At 41.6% G+C, this 21790-nt stretch overlaps 1 long non-coding RNA gene across 3 annotated transcripts in view; it reads right to left on the reverse strand.

Annotated features, from left to right (window-relative positions):
• Positions 1-21790, reverse strand: part of LOC126187712 (uncharacterized) — a 283923-nt gene that overhangs the window by 160882 nt on the left and 101251 nt on the right. For 2 of the 3 annotated variants that reach the window (XR_007537781.1, XR_007537779.1), the window contains exons 3-4: positions 12097-12461; positions 2078-2146 (exon numbers count right to left, since the gene is read on the reverse strand). This is a non-coding gene — a long non-coding RNA (uncharacterized LOC126187712). Of the gene's footprint in view, positions 1-2077; positions 2147-12096; positions 12462-19777; positions 19936-21790 lie in introns of all 3 variants that reach the window. The other variant, XR_007537780.1, reaches the window with a different exon arrangement.

The raw sequence follows: 21790 nt of genomic DNA on the forward strand, positions 1-21790 counted from the left end.
AGAGGAGAACATATTCATTCAGTAATGGCTGCCCCAATTGCTTATTGAGGTTAACAGCACAGAAAACGAGGTAGCATAGGTCCGGTCACTACCGATACCCTACGCAATCATAGTTAAAAACGACGAACCCCCCTCCGTACTTTAAACGGCCATATCAAAGTCTCCACACAATGCTAAAGTATCTGTAGCAACAGGCGAATTCTGCCGGAGCTGCCCGAACGCAGCTGGAGTTACTCGAACACTGGTCGCAGCTCTGCGGGGGAAAAAAACTTGATCCGTCAGTATTGTACCGCTCTGCTTCCAGTGCCGCTATTATCATACCCATGCAGTACTACGGTTCGGTTTCGCAAGCTCTGCCCTGCTCTGATCCGACTGTCATGCTGCTTTGCCCGCTCCACTGAAACTGCATGCTAAAGCCGTCCTCGCACGTGACGTGTTTCTCATCTTGAAGCTGCCGAACATGGTTTCCATCGCGGTTGTTGCACGCATAGAAACGAGTTCGTTACTACACGGAACGTGGGCCTCATCGTGATTTGCGCCCGCAGAGCTCTCTGGGGATGGTTCTCGGTCGTATCTGGCGCGCAAATCATACAGTTTGTTTAGGAAAATGGACGCGTAATACTACTACGTTAGATCTATTAAAACGCACACTTTTTCCCTTGTTCAATGCTAGCCACGTTGTTCTGTCTGCAGTACACATAAATAAAAACTAAAGTACCCATGAGCATGATGATTCAAGGCAAACTGAAAAGTTTCATTCCAGTCAGTAAGGACTTTTTTTTTAATATTACAAATAGTGCGATACAAATTTAGAATAATCTTCAACATAAATAAAAATTATTTAATCATTCTCAGTTTTTGGCAAAACTGTAACACCACTCTTATTAGACTACCGTTTCTATTCAGTAGCAGGACTTTTTAGAATATGTGGAATACAAGACTTGAAACAAGAAAGTACAGGACTGTAATGCACTTCCTCTCTAGATAAAGCAAAAAAATCTTTTATTTCATTTGTTTACTGCAGTATTTTTTTTAATTTTCTAGACTTCTTGTAAATGTGTGTGTGTGTGTGTGTGTGTGTTTGGATGTCCGCCGACAATTACACACAATATTAATCAAGAATTTATGTCTCCCAAAAATTTGAAATTTTTACGGATGAATTTATAAAAAATGCTCAGTTGAAATCCAATTGGGCTGTGGCGTAGAATGCAATCTAGTAGTTCATTGGCCCATGTTACCTGGCAAGTTAACAAAATCGAACACACTCACTCGCCCGCAGCTCGTGGTCGTGCGGTAGCGTTCTCGCTTCCCACGCCCGGGTTCCCGGGTTCGATTCCCGGCGTGGTCACGGATTTTCTCTGCCGCGTGATGGCTGGGTGTTGTGTGATGTCCTTAGATTAGTTAAGTTTAAGTAGTTCTAAGTTCTAGGGGACTGATGACCATACATGTTAAGTCCCATAGTGCTCAGAGCCACAGTCACTCGTGTGTTTGTGTTTGTGTTTGTGTGTGTGTGTGTGTGTGTGTGTGTGTGTGTGAGAGAGAGAGAGAGAGAGAGAGAGAGAGAGAGAGAGAGAGAAAGCACTCTTATATACACAGATAACATTGGGTATTACGGCACATACTGCTATTAAATTAATAAAAACGTTCTGGAATATTTTAGGAGACGTTACGATGTCCTGGAGACTTTAACCACCTATATGTCATTAACTAACATTTAATTATGAGAAATCGTACCAATAACAACGCGTTTTTGATCACTTTTCAATGAAGCAAATGGAATACTTTCATAACATGCAAGTTATAACACGAAACAACTTATTAAACAGCTCGAATTATGTACGGACGCATTCAACATTTCTGCCAACGTCGTTTGTAGATTAACACCATAAAGACCAGACTGATTTGAAAGATGTCACACATCATCATAGGACTCAGAGAATGTGCAGCATGCGTGAGATCAATTTTTCTGGTGTTTAGCACATTTGACTGAGCACTTTTCCTGCATCTGCCATATTTCCTGTGTTCTAGAACTTTTCCTATAGCCGCTTGATGGTGAACTTGATTGGTGAATGCTTACCATCCTTTTTTTTATGAAGGTGTACCCTCTTCTGTGATGTGTAACCTCTTTCTCCTTCAAGGATCACACCTGCAACAAAAATGAAACATTCTTACATAAGGCTGCATCACTTTATCATCAGAATGGAATACACAATGCCATTCCCTCATAATACACTTCGTGCTTTCCCATTAAGTACACTGATGTTGGAGCGATAGCAGTAAAACGCAGGTGCGTTGGTGCGGTATTCATACCAAGAACTAGCCGAGTTGATATTTTTCTCGACTGACACAGTAGGAACAGTTGAGAGGCTGCATGCCTGCACTACGGAAGGTATTCCAGATAACACCAACCGAATCACCAAATGTATGCAGCTCAGTTTCAGAGTTTGTGTAGAACCAATCTCTCCGGGTCTAGCGTATGTCCAAACAGCTGTTATTCCTTGTGCTGCAACCGCCATAGCTTCTCGTGTAAGAGTGAGAATACAACGAAAGCCAGTAGTCTGCGTGCTGATTCCCTTCCCCCTCGTGCGCCTGGAGGTGCACGGAGAGAACGATGATGAGCTCGCTAGTGAAGGTCCAGCAGTGCCTGTATGACTAATACTCACCCGCCTCCAGCTGCTCTGCAAGCTTTTTCACATGATTTTATATTTGGTAATTAAGCGGCCCATCACACGAAATTTGAATAATTTGCAATGAAAAATTGGGATCGGTATGAGTTTACGTTCCGTCATATTAGGTTCATACATTTCTGCCTGTGAAATATAGGCAGCCTATTGAATTTTTATTTGAACTGGGAAGAGATTTATTTTTTAAATTTTTCTTAAACTTGCGAAGAGATGTATAGTTTTTCCAGAGTCAAGAAAACTTCTCCTGTGCCACAAACAATACAGCGACAGTGACCTATTAATAAGATTCACTGAATCACATAAACGGTTCGAAATATCGAAATGAATTTCTGTCAAATGATAGTACACAAAGAGAACAGTATTTTACAATATGGTTTACACGTGGAGCTTAGTCTACCACGATATGCAGGTAACCACACATTTTATCAGTGGAATAATGTACTTTTTTAAGGGCCATTGATAGTTGGTGAAATGTAAATAGCATAACTGAGGAAATTACAGTTTTATTTTTATACCAATAATGAGCTTTCTAGTAAATTATTGGCCTGTCTCATAAACATTTGTTTAACAATACACTGTTATGAATTCTGTCACAACTGCAGCTGCATTAACGAGGTGAAGCTGTGTAAACCCCAGTTTGCCAAAAGAAGCAAAATTGAAATTGGCGCCGAGATAAATGTAGGTGTTACACGATATGTGTCACTGATAACCCTTCCCTGAAAGAAAAAAAAGGTTAACAAATGAGGCAACAATAAATTTCTCCTTCTATAACAATAGCAGCGGAATTCTGTAACCCATTGTATCTTTAATAATGAATAGCTGGGATTAAAACTTGACAAATGTACTTTTTTTCAACACCTCAATGGTCTCAGAAATAAGAAAGAAAAATTCATACCAATTAGCATATTGTCTTTTCGTTCCCATTCATGTAAAGAATAACTGACTAAACTTATTCAGCACAAACATCTTTTTGTGTTTTCTGAAAGTAGTGATAATCTGTTTTGAACTTGATGAATAGTTGACAAGATTCTGCAAGTCGTCAGTGATCGCAGCTTCAAAGCTACGAAACAGTAATTTTGTCTCCACAAGAATTACTATCTTGAAGCCAGTAGTTCTTTTCGTTAAAAAACGGTTGATTCAGTCTGTGAGCTGCTTGCCATTACTCATCAATATGTATATAGATTTCTCCATTAATATATCAGAAGATATTTCAGGTAAAAAAGGTTGGGGATTCACTATGGATGGGGATAGGAACAAAAAGATGCTCCTTGTGACGGGAACTGTTTTCATATTTCTCAGATCACTGTCGTATAGAAATAAAATCATTTGACACTTCTCAACCCCAGCTGCTCATTATTAAAAATACACAGGGCTACAGTGTTACAACTCATGGAATGATTTATTTTCCTAAGAATTCTTATCCTTTCTTTCTATAGAGGAGCATCATGAAAGTCAATTTTTAAATAATACATGTTTTTTGTTGCCATATTAAAATTTGCTTCTTTTTACAAAACACAACAGAGGTTGCACAATTTATCCTCACTAAGGCGCTAATGCAGTTGCAATTGCGACAGAATGCTGAAACAGTGTATTATTAAACGAGAAACTCAGGACGAGTCAGGTCAGTAGGTTGTTACACAGCTCATTCTCTTTGTAAAACTGATTTCTTCACTTACATGTTGCAACCCAAGACTAATTCCAGTTTCATCAACTGTCTTTAAAAAATACATTATTGCATTGATGAAGTCTGTGGTTACTCACATATTTCTGTAGATAAGGATGTACCACATGTTAACCATATGGTAAAATATTCTCCTCTAGTGCGCACTCATATATTAATAACTCATTTCGACGTCACGAACCATTTATGAGACACCGGGGGTTTTATGAGCATTTCATTTTTGATATATTGTTGGGCATGTACGAGTGGAAGTGAGCACCCTACATACAATAAATTCCCACGAGATTAGAGAGAATGCTTGTTATAGATATCTTCCGAAGTTTAAAGAAAATTTCAATATGTTAGCCACTTTTCATATGCAGTAATTTATAGGTTAAAATACACCAAGTCCAAACTCATAGCAATACCTATTTTTCAGTGCAGTCTATTCGATTTTCGTGTAGCTGGTTATTTAACCCCGAAATGTTACGAAAACTAGGCCTGTTAACGAAATAATGGGCAGTTCACCAAGAAGCTGACGAATGAAAGCTACGAGATGTGAAAGAATCATTTTTCTTAACTGAATAGTTTCTTTAAAATCGTTTAAGAAAACATGGAGAGCATCGAGCGTGCACGCGCTGCACTTCCTACCGTCTAGTCCTAGTGCGTCGGCCACCTGCTGCGCCCAGCACACGTTTGCTAGGCTGGCGGCGCCTGTCCGGTGTACGCGGACTGCCACTGTGTGCTGCTCCGTTATGTAACACGGGCAGACTCTTGGCGCTGCTTCACAACCGGTATTTCTGCGCACACCCTTTCACTAAACCTGACAAGCACTTACAAATGTTTGGTAATTCGGCTGTTATTCTGTCTCTAAGGTACTTTTCTCAATGCATCTGGACAGTCTTTCGGCCATTCTATTTGCTCGACTGCAGCCGAATACCATTTAGTATTTCTTTTTAAAAATTAATAGCTCTAAACATCAATCATTCCAGTTATGAAGTAAAGCTATCCATAATCCGAAGATTGATTTCAAAGCTGCAGTGCTTTATTAGTGACGTTGCTAACAGGTAGCATATCAAAAGCCGTAGCTTTCCTCCGATCTTAAAATTGGTTTACTTATTCTGTAACACCATTCTTAACAATTTAACATGGACTCCAAACTTTTCATTTTTCGTATTAACAAATCAATCATTAGAGGTGAAGGAAGCATCAGTAGAAATATAAGGACCAACTGGGGGCGGGCCCCATACTTTGAGTTGTAGTACCCATAGAGCCACACACAGCATATCAGTCTACAACAAGACAGAATACAGTACGTATTCCGGGGGAATGTTAATGGCACAGTGCCAGCTGTGGAGGAAAATATGGATTTCTGGACTTATACTCATAAGAACTACTTTGTTCCAATTCCTGGAAGTAATCACCTCCTGAAGTTTGTACGAGTCGTTCAAGTTCACCCTTATAGCGACTAAATCGCATAGAAGGAAAACCGAAAATATATCCCCCACGAGGGATGCAACTGCTGTGCTATTTTCACGGGTTGTACTTCTCTCCCTTACGTCACAAATGTAACCTTTACAGTGATTTCAACAATGATGGCAAACATCTTTAATAGCAAAACGTGTTCATTCCTTAAGTAAAACGTTCCCTATTTCTGTTAAGAATCTGAGAGTGGAGTTGACTGGGGCATTTAGAGATGAACCACAAATAGGGAAGGAAATGCCCGTGCCCATTCCAAAGAAACCATCTCGGCATTCACGTTAAGCGATTAACGGGAAACCTAACTTCGCGTGGTCGGACCAGGATCTGAAGTCCCGTCGTCCAGAAACGAAAGAACTCAGTGACTTCAAACGTGGACTAGTCGTTCGATCTCACCTGAGTAAAAAATTCATTAGGGACATTTCAACCCTTTTAAAGCTGTACAAATGAATGTAAAGTGGAAATGCGAAGGACCAACCACAGTTAAACTGTGACGGACAGGGAGCGTCGAACGTTGTGGAGGGTGTTACAAAAAATCGCGTGAAATTAGTGAATTAGTGATGGGAATCACTTGCGAGTATCAAAGTGCTGCTAGTCCAGTGAGCACGACGACTGTGCGGAGGGAGTTAAAAACAGTGGGATACAGTGGTTGAGCAGCTCCTCATAAGCCATACATTTCTGTAGTGAATGCTTTTTATGTAACGCATGAGGTGGTGTAGACTCTGTGGTAATCCGATAGAGAGGGAGGGAAAGAGAGAGAGAGAGAGAGAGAGAGAGAGAGAGAGAGAGAGAGAGAGGGAGAGACTGGTTGGGTTAGGTTGTTTTGGGGAAAGAGACCAAACGGCGATTCATCGGTCTCATCGGATTAGGGAAGGACGGGGAAGGAAGTCGGCCGTGCCCTTTCAAAGGAACCATTCCGACATTTGCCTGGAGCGATTTAGAGAAATCAAGGAAAACCGAAATAAGGATGGCCGGACGCGGGATTGAATCGTCGTCCTCCCGAATGCGAGTCCAGTGTGCCAACCACTGCGCCACCTCACTCGGTCAAGTACAGAAGAGGTAATGTTATGGCAGAGAGGTGTTTTTCATTATTGGATTGTGAACCCCTCAATGCGCTTAAGAAAACACTAAGTGCGGAAACATATGAACACATTTTGCAGCATTGAGTTGTGCATACAGCAGAGGAACAGTTCGGAGGTGATGGTTGTATCAGCACGACAGTTCACCCGTCATAGAGAAGCATCTGCGAGGCAATGGTTTGTGGACAATAACATTCCTGAAATGGAATGGCCCACCTAGTGTCACCAGCTGACTCCAACAGCACATCTTCAGGATGAGTTGGAATGTCAACTACCATCCAGATCCCAGCGTCCAGCATCTTCTTTTGGCTCTTGAGGAAGACTAGGCTGCCATTCCTCTACAGACATTCATATAACTCACTGAAAGTATCCCCAGCAGAGTTAAAGCTGTCACAACGGTGAAGGGTGGACACACCCCATTTTCATGTCTATTAGTAGGTTTCCGGATATTTTGATCATATAGTGTATGTGTGCTATGTAAGGTTACACCGGTGCCTGCAAAACATTTCATTCCTAAAAAGGAGGAACACACTATGAGAGCACGATGATTGCCCAGCTCATTGGACAGAGCGTTCTTTGCCTGCGTGAACAAATGTTCCTCCGTGCCGCTGGATTTGTCAAATATGACGCATAGTTACATACAGGGTGTTTCAATGTCTTTGCTACAAACGTGTAGGGGGAGAGATCCCATCAGGGGAAAGATCTTTAGTTAGAGACAAAATGTTCTCAGACACTTCAACTGTTTATGCCGTCTGGAGGCGGCAGGGCGTAGGAACTTTGCAGTATGTGTTGCCTATCATCTGTTCATCTGCACTTCGCGAAAGATGGTAGGCCGCGCAATACTGTCAAGTTCCTGATTGCCTTCTAAATATCTTTCTCCGCTTGGTGACACACACTTCTGTGGTTTTCTTCTTGAAACTCACTTTATCAATTTCCTGGGTTAGGTAGTATGGTAGCACACCTGGTTGATAGACCTTGTCATTTCGGTGAAATCTCGTCGTCCCAGGCCAGGCGAATACTGAGGACGCTGGGAAGCGACGGCGAATATTTTGTCTCTCACAAAAGGTGTTCTCTATGACGCCATCTATCGCCCCCTAAGGACTTTGAAACACCGTATGTAGATGGCGGGCGCCCCTGTCTCCGCTGTGTTAAGATTTCAAACCTACAATTAAGTCCGTGACGGAAGACATAAAGGCGAGCTTCAGTCATTACGGTTATGTGAAGTGAAGCCAGAAGTAACGTCTTTCTCATTTGTAGGTGAAGTCAAGCACTTATTTAACAGTTTATGGTTATAGTTTACAAAAACACATGGTTATGAATGGGCATAAAACGACAATTAGAGCAACCTATGTGCACTTTTCGTCTCAAAAGCTACGCAACGTCCAATGGTCATCGCATGGAAGACTCCCAGCTCGCATACCCCGTCTAATAGTAATCACTCTGAACGACATATTCTGTTACAAAAGCCACAAGTTTTGCGATCGTGGTTGTCCTTACTGGGCAGACAAAACGCTCACAGAGTGTAATCGTAGAAGCTCGTGAACTTTCTGCACTAGAGCCCTGTTAAAAGCCCCACAGTGATCAAAATCATACGTCGCCACCGGTTTTGCAGTAAAAATAGAAATCGATCTGTTTAAGAAATGAACACGAAGAACTATATCTGGATGTATAGATTTGTGCCGTAGCACACTGCATGTGGTGTTTTCATTTCCTAGAAACAGCGTAGCGATTACACATCTCGTTTTGAGGCTATTCACTTCAGTTTAGAAGTGCAAAGACCTTTAATCGTATGTTATCATATGGCATTCATTATTTGAAAATCATGCAGTTTCCCTCATGAATGGTTTTCGAATAATGAATTAGACATTTAACTGCAAGTACAGTTTTAGTTTATTATAAAATATTTCCATGGACTACTTTAAAAAAAAAACAGTATGTTAAAACGAAAAATCTTGTAATATTCCAGGCCACCCACTGAAGAAACCTTGTTAAAAAGGTGAAACGTGTCTGGGTGTACAGACAAAATAAAACATTCATGTGCATCTCGCAAAAAGGCGCGCCCTTGTAAACTACTACCATTTAAAGTAAGGTATACGTGGATAAGTACAGTATCCTCGCCAATCACTAGAAGCCTACATTTCGCGTTTCGAAATACAGAGTAAAGCGTAAGGGGGAACAATACCTTTCGAGACAGTTCGCCACGCAGCTACGTTTTATTTGCTATGCTGGGATATGCTGCTGCACGGTCGGTTCCCTTCTTAAATTCGTGCTAACGGACACGTGCCAGTCACGCGAATTTCAATTACGGAGGAATCGCGTCGAGGAACCTGTTTTACTTAGGAATCCCAAGAATCAGCGCTCGCCCAGTCCAAAGTCGTTCTTAGCGTTTCTCTCCTCTCAGAGCATCGAGCGCTAACGATCTTCTTCTCAAGAGAGGCTGCGAGCCGTGTCTTCGGGCCGTTGGGTGTCACACTCACAAATAAATTCAGGAATGCATTCAAATTCGTCCTGAACAGCTAGCTGTGACGTCAAAACTCTCTGTTGATACATTTTTCCTAACACTTTACATCACACTTCTGTCAAATATCTCGCACTGAGAGTCCTGATCGGTTCATAAAACTATTGTCCTACGTTTCATCGCTATTTGGGAGGGGGGGAATACTCAGAAATGAAAAACTGGCAAGAAACTAGAAAGATGAAGATGACTCGAATTTAGAGAGACCTTACCAGGTGCGTAGAGGTTACCACAACTATAGTCATATGATGTCGAATACTTCCATCGGTCGTTAGAATAATACTTTATGTGCGAAGTCGTCATGCTTATTATATTTAATGTAAATCTATTTTCTTTTCATTTAAAATTATTATGGTGTTTTTGCTTCCTGTCTTTCCTAATGCTTTTCTATCTTCTCCATGTTGTCTTTTCCTTTCTTCTGGCCATGTTGGTTCTAAAGTCTAATTTATTGTGTCTTGGAAACCTTCTAAATTTAGCATTTTATTAATAAAAAAGTTTCTATGTGTTATTACCGTTTCTTTCATGTTGTTTCTTTGTAAATCTTATCTTATTTCTGTAATCCATGTCGTTGTTGATATCTTTTTCAACAAGTACGGGAATATTTGTTACTTTAGTCTGCATTCATTCATTTAGTAGAGCTGTCCAAAGATTTTTCTGCATATTTTGGTAAATTTCCTTCTCATTTTCAAACCGTCTTTAGTTTGTAATGCACCCACTGTTTTTCTGACAATCCGTCTTTCAAGTATCATTCAGCATTCGCAAATATGTAAACATTCTGATACTCTCTCTGCGGCATAGTGCTTTAGTTTTACTTTCCTGTGTAAGCGTTTGTTGCGATTGATATTTCTAGTTAAGCGCTGTCCCTTTTCATATTATTAAATGTTACATGCATTGCAAATTTTTCTAGTCCGTTCTGCTGTATGATTTTTCAGAGATATTTTAATTTACTAACTCGTTCTATTATGGGGCTTATTAATTTCTTTTGTCTCCCTATACAAGCGCGCATGATAATGAATTTTCTTGACTAAAACTCCTGTCTCGAGATATGTTACTTCATTATCTCTACGCTCTGAAGCAAGTTCCTCTACGACCATCTTACTGATCCGTTGAAAGCGACAGTACTTCTTTTGCGTGACTAAATGGGTGTTACGACTTCCAGTACATTCTTGACCAAAGTTGAATGGATTTTTATAAGCACCAGCTATCGTCACTGAGTGACATACATCTTTTACATATTTAAGGAATTCATCTATTTCCCTGTTCGGCTTGAAAAGTTTAACTCCCACACATTGCCGAAACATTTGTATATTAATGGAAGTGCAGAGCGACTGATTTAATAAAATAATTCAGCCGTAAGCAATCGCTGTGGCTCTTCCATTATGGTTATTCTAAATAAGAGGAGATGCGTGACAATGTACTTTTGTATATGCTTGTGTGAGTATGGACTTATTTGATGAAGGGACTTGTCCTCAAGTAAAATTATTTCATAATAGTTACACAAATTGTGTTTGAAATACTAAATATTTAATGACACTGTTTGAGCACCGAACCGTTTTGATTCTTATCACCTGTTGCTAGAGTAGGCTACCGTAGACTGTAGTAAGTAAGCAAGCATACTGTGCTATTCCTAGTAGCTTTGGCCGCTTAAGATCGTAACTGCGTTACCTGTTCGTTGTTAGGTGTGCTGCATACATATCGGGCTTACCTCATTTCGATCGCTTTGTTTGCGTATGCGATGCGATGAACAATCTAGAACCGGGGTATGGATGTATAAAGGGCCGCATAACGTACGGAAAATTTTTATTCTGCGTAGTTATTCTCCTGCTTGTTATTAAAAATAAAGTATTTGTAGCAAAATTGAAACTTACAGTATTTAATTCAGGTTTTATTCGAAAATGGTTGATAAGAGACGTAAAGCAGGAGAATATTATAGTAAAAACATAAAAAAACAAGAAACAATACAGATTTATCATACAACGCTAGACAAAAAAGGTAAATTTTTTTAAAAAAAGAGCAAAACAGAAACATCTCAAACATCGCTTGAATACTTCGTGGAGCTTATATAAAACATGTTTCTGCTGTTGTTAAACAACTTTCGCACTTATTAATTATAGCAGGAAGTTCTAGCCTTTGATCGTGATGACAACGTGCTATTGACTACAAGACAGCAACAATAATTATATAGACGTTTTGTGTTTATGCATGTAAGCTGTAATTGGGTCAAAGGTAATTATTTTCGTTACATAAAAGCACAGAAGTTACGCGATCGGCAATTTTTTTACTTCCACAGTTCAATTTAAAATTATAAAATACACAGTAGACTAACGGTGCGCGGTTATAATTATGTGGAAAACAAACAAACAAATAAACTAAAAACAAAGAGAAGTCATCGGCTCCCAAACCGTAGTTTTGGTAGAGCGCAACTGCGCCTGTTACTGATTAATCGGTGTTTTATTCGAATACTCTTGCCAGAATTCGACTATTTCAAATAAAACAATTATTTTTACGAAACAAGTAGAAATTTCAGACACGTATCTGAACCGAGATCCACTTCTGTCGACATTTCTCTACCACCTACTTCTAAGAACTTGCATAATGTTCTGGAAGGCAAATAAAAAAAAACTTTCATTTAAAAATTGTAGGTTGAGTAAAGAATATAGTGGGCTGACACTGCAGTACCTGAAGCAATTACATTCTGGCACAGGCGGAGACGAAGAATAGTGGCGAGAGCCAACCAGCATCTCGTATGTCAGAGAAGTCCTGCTCCGCTCGAGAACTTTACCTGCGACAGAGAACATTAGGGTGAGCTGTGACTTGTCAACAGTCGTCGTAGTTTTAACACTATAAAGTGCTGGTTGGTATTCTTAACTTCAGTTCTAGAAAGCGAAACGAAGTCGTAAGTGAAGAGGTAGTTTTGGCAGCTTCTTGTTGGTCAGTCTCTTCCGTACAAGTTGGAGCACGACCGCCTCGCTTTCCGTAACGGTAGTCCCACTTCCAGGCTTGTACTTCCTTTACAGGGACGAGGCAAATAGAAGTCGAGTGATCTGAAACAAACACAGTCAAAATCAGCATCGTCTGATAGACAAGAATGGTTTGCTTCAAAGCCAATATGAAACAAAAAGAAATTCCTTTCTCAATGAAATCAGTGTCTAAAGACACCTCCTTGAATTACACATTCGCCAAAAAAGTTTTAGCTATGAAAATTATACGTAAACGAGCAAAGCTCGAAGTTACTTCACCATCCACAAAGAAAATGGGCAGTGCGTTGCTTTTAGATTTTATGAACTTTGTATAACGTCTATGTAGTATGAGGGCGCTTTGAAAAGTTCTCGGAACGGAATAGAAAGAAAGTATTTACATCACTGAAACTGTTTTTATTTTTCAATGTAGTCTCCTTGTAGATTAAATGCACTTGGTCCAACGATGTTCCAGTGCCTTGATCCCATCTCGAAAATGGGTTTCCTCGGGGCCTGCAAAATAGCTGTCAACTCCGGCTATCAGTTCTTCGTTTGAAGTGAATATTCGTCCACCAAGAAAAATTTTTAGTTTTGGGATGAGTTGGAAGTCTGACGGAGCCCTATCAGGTGAATAAGGCGGGTGTGGCAATAATTCATACCTTATTTCGTGTAATTTTGCCATGTCTATTCTCAAGCGTGTTTGCTCCAGCGTAAAGAATCGCGGCACCTATCTTGTAGATAATTTTTTCATTTCTAATTCTTCTTTTAAAATGTGATATACCCTTTCAGATGACATCTGGCAAGCGTGAGCAGTTCACGCAGTTTCAATCGGCCATCGTTCATGACCATTTTGTGTACTTTTGCAATGATTTCTGGAGTAGTGACACATCTCGGCCGACCACTGCGCGGGTCATCATCTAAGCACTCCCGACCAAATTTAAATTCATTTGTCGCTGCTGCTACGGTCGCAGGTTCGAATCCTGCCTCGGGCATGGATGTGTGTGATGTCCTTAGGTTAGTTACGTTTAATTAGTTCTAAGTTCTAGGGGACTGATGACCACAGCAGTTGTATCCCATAGTGCTCAGAGCCATTTGAGCCAAATTCATTTGTCCACTAGGCAACAGTTGAATATGAAGGAGCCGAGTCCTCCAGTGTATTCTGGAAATCGGCATGAATGTCCTTTGTTTTCATACCTTTCTTTACGAAGTACTGAATCTCTGCTCGAATCTCGTTTGTTTCCATCTTCACAAATCGCTACGCGGAAACAACAGAGCCACGTCACCGCCACAGCTCTCTTCCAAGAGCACTAACGTGGCACGTGTTAACAGGCAACAGTCCAATGAATATCACGTGAACAACTCGTTGCGCTAGCGCTGACCTCTGGTGGTGATTCCGAGAACTTTTCAAAGCACACTCGTATTAAATATAGTACAGTAAAGTTATATGTGCCCAATATAAAGTTAAAGCAATTGAGAACAACATTTTTATTTGATTTGCGGTCGCTAATCTCCTGCAACAAGTTAAGGCGCTGCCGCATTGAAACACAGATAGTAGATACACCTGCCGGACAGGACATGCAAACGCAGCAGTTGCGATAATACGCGAAGCTCCTCAAAGAATCGCTGTCGAGTTTGGATTCGTCGCAGGTTTAGAGTAGGTTTGCGTGAAATGAACTTTATCTTCGTATCTCATTACTGTCGCTCTTTTGTAATGGCAATTTTCACACAAGACTACAGACGACTGCGTAATTTCTTTGTAAATCTGCAACATGGTTTCTTAATTACCAGCTATAACAACTAGGAGTAATACTTGCACAGTGATGTACGCCGCGCGGGATTAGCCGAGCGGTCTGAGGCGCTGCAGTCATGGACTCTGCGGCTGGTCCCGGCGGAGGTTCGAGTCCTCCCTCGGGCATGGGTGTGTGTGTGTGTGTGTGTGTGTGTGTGTGTGTGTGTGTCCTTAGGATAATTTAGGTTAAGTAGTGTGTAAGCTTAGGGACTGATGACCTTAGCAGTTCAGTCCCATAAGATTTCACACACATTTGAACATTTGAACAGTGATGTACATTTACCGTTAATGTGCGATGTATTGCATTGTAAAATGAGTACTTGAATAAATTAAACACTTTTCTACCGCTTTGTGTTGTATTCTGTTGTGTGTAGATACGAATGCCAACAATTTTATTTTCATATATCTTGCACTGTATTATTGAAAACATGCATTTATCTCTCTCTCTCTCTCTCTCTCTCTCTCTCTCCCTCTCTTTTATAAACTTTGTGGGCTTCTATAGAAGAGACAGTAGGTATAATTTTGAATAGGTGCTCTGGTGAAGATTAGATGGGTAGATCGAATAGCTAAAGAAAAGATACTGAATAGAGTTGAGGAAAAAAGACATTTATGGCACAACTTGATTAAAAGAAGGGATTGACTGATAGGACTTGTCCACAGTCATAAAGACATCGTCATCTTGGTAACGGATGGAACAGTATGGGCGAAAATTGTAGAGAGATCAAGGCTCGTAAACAGTAAAACGGTAGGTTGCAGTAGTTATGCAGGTATGTAGAGGCCTGTACAGGACAGAGCAGCATGGGAAACTGCATCAAACCAGTCTTCAATAGATGATGATGATGACAACAACAACAACAATATCCCGGTTTTGTATTTCCTCTCCCCATTTTTCGTTGGTACTGATAAAGGAACATTTTATCGAAGAAGAAATTTTCTGTTTCCGTGTAGAATGACGGCCATCACGGGGTTTTTCAATACAGATTTTCCCTTTCTGTGTCCGTAACTTCATTATTCAGTCCTGCTCCAATGTGCCGCGGATTCTGTTATGTTAGTCGCGCGATGGGAAAAGGGAAATAAGAGAGGAGTGGTATTCGCTGGTACGTGACGTATTCGCTGATTGCCGTAGCAGCTGGCTGACTTTGAAGCAGACCGCCGCTGGCGCGTTGCAGATAGGCGCGTGTACGGGCGAGCACGCGCCCTTCCATTTGCGGCCGCCCTCACACAATTAAGCACACAGGCCTCTGATGGGCTGACCAGTCCCTGTGTATTTGTGTCGCGTTTCAGCCGCTCAGCTGCGCCCGTGCCGGGGAATTTCAGGCACTGCGTTGCTGTACGTAACCGAATCAGTCAATTGGTGGGCAGTAACTAGTGCTGTAATGTCATCTGCCTTCAGTTCCGTTGATGTACGCGTATGCTTAGAAGATGCTCAGCAAGGTGGTTTGTTGGAGTAGCTGAATGATAAATTCGAATAACATCTACATCTACACTCCGCAAGGTATTTTACAGCGTGTGTGGCCGGCCGCGGTGGCCGAGCAGTTCTAGGCGCTTCAGTCCGGAACCGCGCGACTGCTACGGTTGCAGGTTCGAATCCTGCCTCGGGCATGGATGCTTGTGATGTCCTTAGGTTAGTTAGGGTTAAGTATAGTATTGGTTAAAAATAGTCTTGGTTGCAATTTCAGTTTTTTTTATTTTTCAACGACGCGTTTCGCCTTATTTAGGCATCTTCAGGTTATCTTTTCTAGGTGGACGCGAGAGGCACCAAGATCTGCATAACGCGTTATGCAGATCTTGGTGCCTCTCGCGTCCATCTAGAAAAGATAACCTGAAGATGTCTAAATAAGGCGAAACGCGTAGTTGAAAAATGTTATGCAGATCTTGGTGCCTCTCGCGTCCACCTAGAAAAGATAACCTGAAGATGCCTAAATAAGGCGAAACGCGTCGTTGAAAAATAAAAAAAAACTGAAATTGCAATCAAGACTGTTTTTAACCAATACTGTTAAGCACTGGTTTGCTGTTATGCCACACATGGACTGGAAGAATTTCTAGGTTTAAGTAGTTCTAAGTTCTAGGGGACTGATAACCTCCGATGTTAAGTCCCATTGTGCTCAGAGCCATTTGAACCATTTTACAGCGTGTGGCTGAGGGTACTTTTGCTACTACTTCCATTTTGCTTCGTTCCTGTTACATTCACGGAAGTTGAACGACAACATATTCTTTTATCAGTGCCAACGAAAATAAGGAAGAGAAAAAAATTGGTATAATGTTGTTCTTGTTGTCGTCATCTTCTATCGAAGTCTGGTTTGAAGCAGCTTTCCACGCTGCTATGTTCTGTGCAGGCCTCTGCATAACTACTGCAACCTACGTCGATTTCAACCTGTTTATTGTATTTGAGCCTAAGTCTCTCTGCAGTTTTCGCCCCTTACTGTTCCGTCCATTACCAAGTTGACGATGTATTCATGCCTGTGGGAGAACAGTTATCGACATACTGCGATATGAGCTCTAATTTCTCTGACTTTCTTGTCTTCGTCATTGGGCGAGACATGTGGTGAGATTAAAATTGAACAGGTTCAGAATTACTCCTGCAGAGAGGAAAAGATGATGTGTAATTTCCGTCTCACTCTCGTCTCGGGAAACGCAGAAAATCGAGAGTCAAGGTTTTTGATTTTACTTTATAACTTAATTCCGTAACCAAATACCGGTAGTAAGCCGGCCGGTGTGGCCGAGCGGTTCTAGGCGCTTCAGTCCGGAACCGCGTGACTGCTACGGTCGCAGGTTCGAATCCTGCCTCGGGCATGGATGTGTGTGATGTCGTTAGGTTAGTTAGGTTTAAGTAGTTCTACGTTCTAGGGGACTGATGACCTCATAAGTTAAGTCCCATAGTGCTCAGAGCGATTTGAACCATTTTGAACCGGTAGTAACACACATTTTCCATAATCCCTTCTGCTATTTCACCTCTCTTAGTAGTAATCTTCGTCTCCTCCTCTCCCCTCTTTTCCAACCCCTAATCTCACCAGCAAAGAATGACACGCTCTTCCTTTGATCGTACACTGCTGTTTGCAAACAGTGCTCTACAACACATCACGATAAGAGGACGTGTAGAGCAGTGGAACCATAACAAGTGATTTAAATGGTAGAACGGTAGGGTGCATGTAGGCCCAACAGCGACCTCTTTTTGTGACCGGACAGGTCAGTGTTACTCAACGCTCAGTCGGTGCGGAGCCCTCATACGAAGTAGAAACGTGTAACCAAGTGCCACTACGCCTCGTCGACATCACAGGGCGGAATATCGGCCTGTAAGTGCATTCGAACGGGGCAGAATGATTAACCTCCGGGACACGAGTCTGTCGTTCCGTGACACTACGACTCGAACAGGGCACGCTGCTTCCACAGTGAGGCGTATGTGGAACCAGTGGAGGGAAGGAGGTCGTACACAGCGCCCACAGGGTACTGAACGACCACACCGCGATTAACCGCCATCGTGACCACTTGGCCCTAAGGGACAGAAAAGCTTCGTCTGTCTACAGTGTTGGCGCGACGTTGGAGCACTGCAACAGGTGTGGACGTGTCTGCGTCGACGGTTGGACCTCTGGGGGAGCAAGTGAAGTAAATATTTTTAAACGAGTCGGTTAAACTTCTACGGGCTGCACTAGTGACACACATGCTACTGCGTCGGCTTCCATTAACCAGAAACCACCAACGCTGCAGACTGCAGTGGGCAGGTGAACGCCGACACTGGCATGCTGAGCGGCAAACTACAGTGTTTTCGGACGAGTCCCGCTTCAACATGTACTACGATGATAACCGCTTACGCGTTCGACGCCGCCGTGGTGAACGAAGTCGGGCAAACTGCAATGTGAGCGTCATGGCGGACAAACGCTAAATGTGATTGATTAGGGCGCCATTGCCTATAACACGCGATCTCGCTTCCTACGCCTTGACGGAAACTCGAAAAGCTACTGCTACATCGGAGAGGTCCGATGCCCCGAGGCATTGCCCCTTCTGCAGGCCGTTCCACAAGCCATATTTCAGCAAGGTAGCGCCCGGTCGCATGTGGCGAGAAATGTGCAAGACTTCTTCGTAGAACAACGACTTGCCCCTTCGCCTGAAATGTCACCCATTCAAACATGTCCGGGATATGGTCGGCAGGCCAGCAGCCACAGTCGATGCTTAGTGGACGCACCAACAAACCGCGTGACAGAGCATTCCCAGCAGCATATTCAGGCGCTCTTCCATGCCAAGACCTCTAGAGGCTCTACAGCACGTAGTGGTGCTACTCCTTACTGAATTTCCAGTTACAGTACATGTACAGGCCATGATAACATTTGTAGAGTGTCATGTCCCTATACAGCAGAATAAATTTCGTTGTGAACTCATTTCTCGGTCTTGATGTTTCACTTTTTTCCAATCAGTAGTGTATGTTCGAGGTTGCACCACTGAGGCGTAGCGCCGTATACCGATCCTGCCTTGGAGGCAGTTAAGTGGGAGATGTTTCTTAGAGCTGGATAGTGAGTGACAGTTGGTGACGCGAGACTGGACGCGCACGTAGTTTATGTATCAGCCGATAGAGGACAGTATGGGATAGGGGACTGTGATTTAGTTTAGATTGTGCCCACTAGAGTGCACACAAGTAATAGAATGTTTTTCATAAACTGTTCTAGTATTTTCATAAAGTGTTATTATATCTTTTTGTGTATGTAAAATGTTATAAATGTGTTTTAGCGGTATGGATGATGCTTGAGTGTGGTTTAAGGTTAATATGAAGATAATTGTTTAACGAGTTATGTAGTGGTATTTAGTGTGGGAACATTTCGAAGTAGTATGGATATGGACAAAGGGGATTTTTGTAGAATAGATTTGTAAAGTAAATTTATAGTAAAGGGAAAGTTAATTCAGGTATAAATAACAATAATAAATAACTTTATGTATAAACAAAACTTCAGCATATTAGATAATTACGTCGGTAAAAAAGTGCAGCCGTTACGTTTACTATTTTGCGATTGGTTATTGATGAAAAGTGCGGACTGACGCGGGAGAAGGTTGTTTTGCTATTGGCTGTTGCGTAAACTGACCAATGGCAAAGCAATATTCTTCGCGCGCCTTTCTCTGCTGGTAGCGAAGACTTAAAGAGTATTCTAGAGAGAAGGCGGAGCCTCGCCATGAAACATTTCGGACGTGTGTAGTAGTAGTTTCGATGGAAATGATAAGTTGCCGGATCTAGCAGTGTTTCATACATCAAAAGTGTTGTAAAGTGACGGCATAATTAATCCGATGGGTGTGTAGAAATTTCGTAATTTTTAAGTGAATTTTGTGACGAGAAAAGACATAAATTCCGCGTGGCGTACTGAGCAGGTCGGTGGCTAAAAACTGTGACTGCGTTAGGTACCGACAGACTTAATATTTGTCGAGCATTCTCAATCAAAAACAATCCGTATTTTTGTAGCTATTACGTTTTCGGGAAATGCAACACCATAAACTTGCTAACGTGAGTGAAAGGGATTGTGAATGACTGTGTTAAGACTAGCACGGGCTTGGCAGTGATACTTGTTCACCTAAGTTTCAGAATATATCAATTAAGGACAAAATTTCCAACCGTTCATTTCGTGAGAAAACTTACTCCCGAAACGTAGATTAGTAACTGTAATTGTAGCCTGGTTCTCGTCGAAGTACAGTAGGTTTCGCTCGGCTTCCCTACTGACGATATGCTGAGACAATGTTTACAGGTAGGTGCAGGTTCGTCGTAAAGCGACGGAAGGAACCGCGCCGCCGCACCACCTAAAACAAAATACGGCACTCAGTATTCTGCTGTCTTTGGTTGTTGAGAACGTTATTTGACACAACTATGTCTAATCTGTAGAGCGAACAAATCTGAAACAGCAGCACTTTTCATGAAAGCGAAATTGTATAGTTGCAGACGTATGACATCCGACGCCCTTGTTGGCGACACAGTAGCTACAGAATACCCTGCTCTAAAAATCCTGCTATCCGTGCTGGCAAATCCTTTCTCAGTCGCCAGTGAGTCGAGTATATTTTTACGGTGGTGACTTTATATGGTTTCTACGGAGGGCGCGATCTTCATCAGCCAACTTTTACGGCTCCTACTACGTTTTATTTCATTCGATCAGGCGCCCGCAGGGGTGTGCCTCATTCCGTCTACAACTACCGTCAGGGTTTTTGGTTTTATCTCCGTTATCGCTCTGTAAAGGCTGTAATTCAAACGGTCCTCCTCTTTCCTGTTCGATCTCGGCGTTATTGCAGGCATCCGCCCTAGGAGATGAAGAAATGCCTTTGTCTCAGTTTACCAGAGCGTCGGCTGTCTGTCGTTTCCGAGGAAGTAAAATGTCTGTCCTATTCCATTTTGTCTGCCTGTTAAACTGCGAACGGTTCAAGAACTTTATCGCTGAAGCGTGGCAACTTCAGTACCGTTAACGGCGCCATTCTGCAAATCTAAAGAGATTGAGACACGTGGGATTCGCTTGTTGTGCTTCTTTCTGTTTAGGGTGAATCATTAGGGTCTGGAGCTTGTTATTTTAACTAAACGGCGAGGAAAAGTGCCCTGGGCAAGATATGCCTATCGATTCGACAGGGCGTAAAACTCTATTTTATTCAAAAAATGTGCTATACTTATCTGCCTCCAAATATATCTCATCACTTTAAATCTCAAATGGATCGTTCTAAATCAACACTTGAACAGAACCTTAATATAGATATTATCATTTAAAACCAGTTGAATTATGTTCTTAATACTCAATGATAGCATCCACGCTGGTCACCAATACCAGAATCGTCTAATTTAATTTTAAAAATCCACCCCTATTACTTAATTTCAGTTTTTTGGAACTCCAGAACAACTTCCATAAACTAGTTTGTAGGCGTTACATCAAAACCTGTATGTATAAATATAATCTGAAGACCGTCACTCTCTATTTATCTTCGATAATTTTTCCATAAAGAATAATTATAGTAATCTGTTTCTCTCAGACTTCTCTTTGCTCTTCATTTCTACTGTTAAACTGAGTTTTTCATCCTTTACTCTTTTCCAGGGAAATACAGCTTTTTCCTTGATGTAATGAATGGCAGCTCTCTTGAATTGTGGACAAACTCTTGATAGTGTACATAACGAAGAGTAAGAACCGGTAGCTCTACATAACAAGTTTAGTGTTAAACTTCTAGTGTTTGTCACATCTTTTAAATATTAAGGGATAATTCAACGAAACTACATTACATAGGACGAATATGGAACGAATGGAAGAATTAAATTAATTGGCGATTAGTATTTTGATTACAAGCTTGGTACGTTTTAACATATAAATAAATAGAGATAATGTTGAGAAGTGACATGAAATGTGACGATCACGTAAAGTCAGTGTTGTGGAAGGCGAAAAGAAGACCGAGATTTGTTGAAGGGGTTCAGAGACAGTACGGTACATTTTTAAAAGAAACCACAGATAAGCCGCTTATGCCACCAGTTCTAGAGTACTGCTGCACTTTTTGGGGTCCTTATCAAATAGGCACGACAGTAGACATACAAGTAGTTCAGATACGCGCCTCTGCAATAGTAATAGGCGGTGTAACTCAGTGAACGACTGACAAAGATAAGAATGAAATTTAAGTTTTCGTGTTTGCTTGA

This window comes from Schistocerca cancellata, chromosome 5, assembly GCF_023864275.1.
Source record: "Schistocerca cancellata isolate TAMUIC-IGC-003103 chromosome 5, iqSchCanc2.1, whole genome shotgun sequence".
Classification (NCBI taxonomy): Eukaryota; Metazoa; Arthropoda; class Insecta; order Orthoptera; family Acrididae; genus Schistocerca; species Schistocerca cancellata.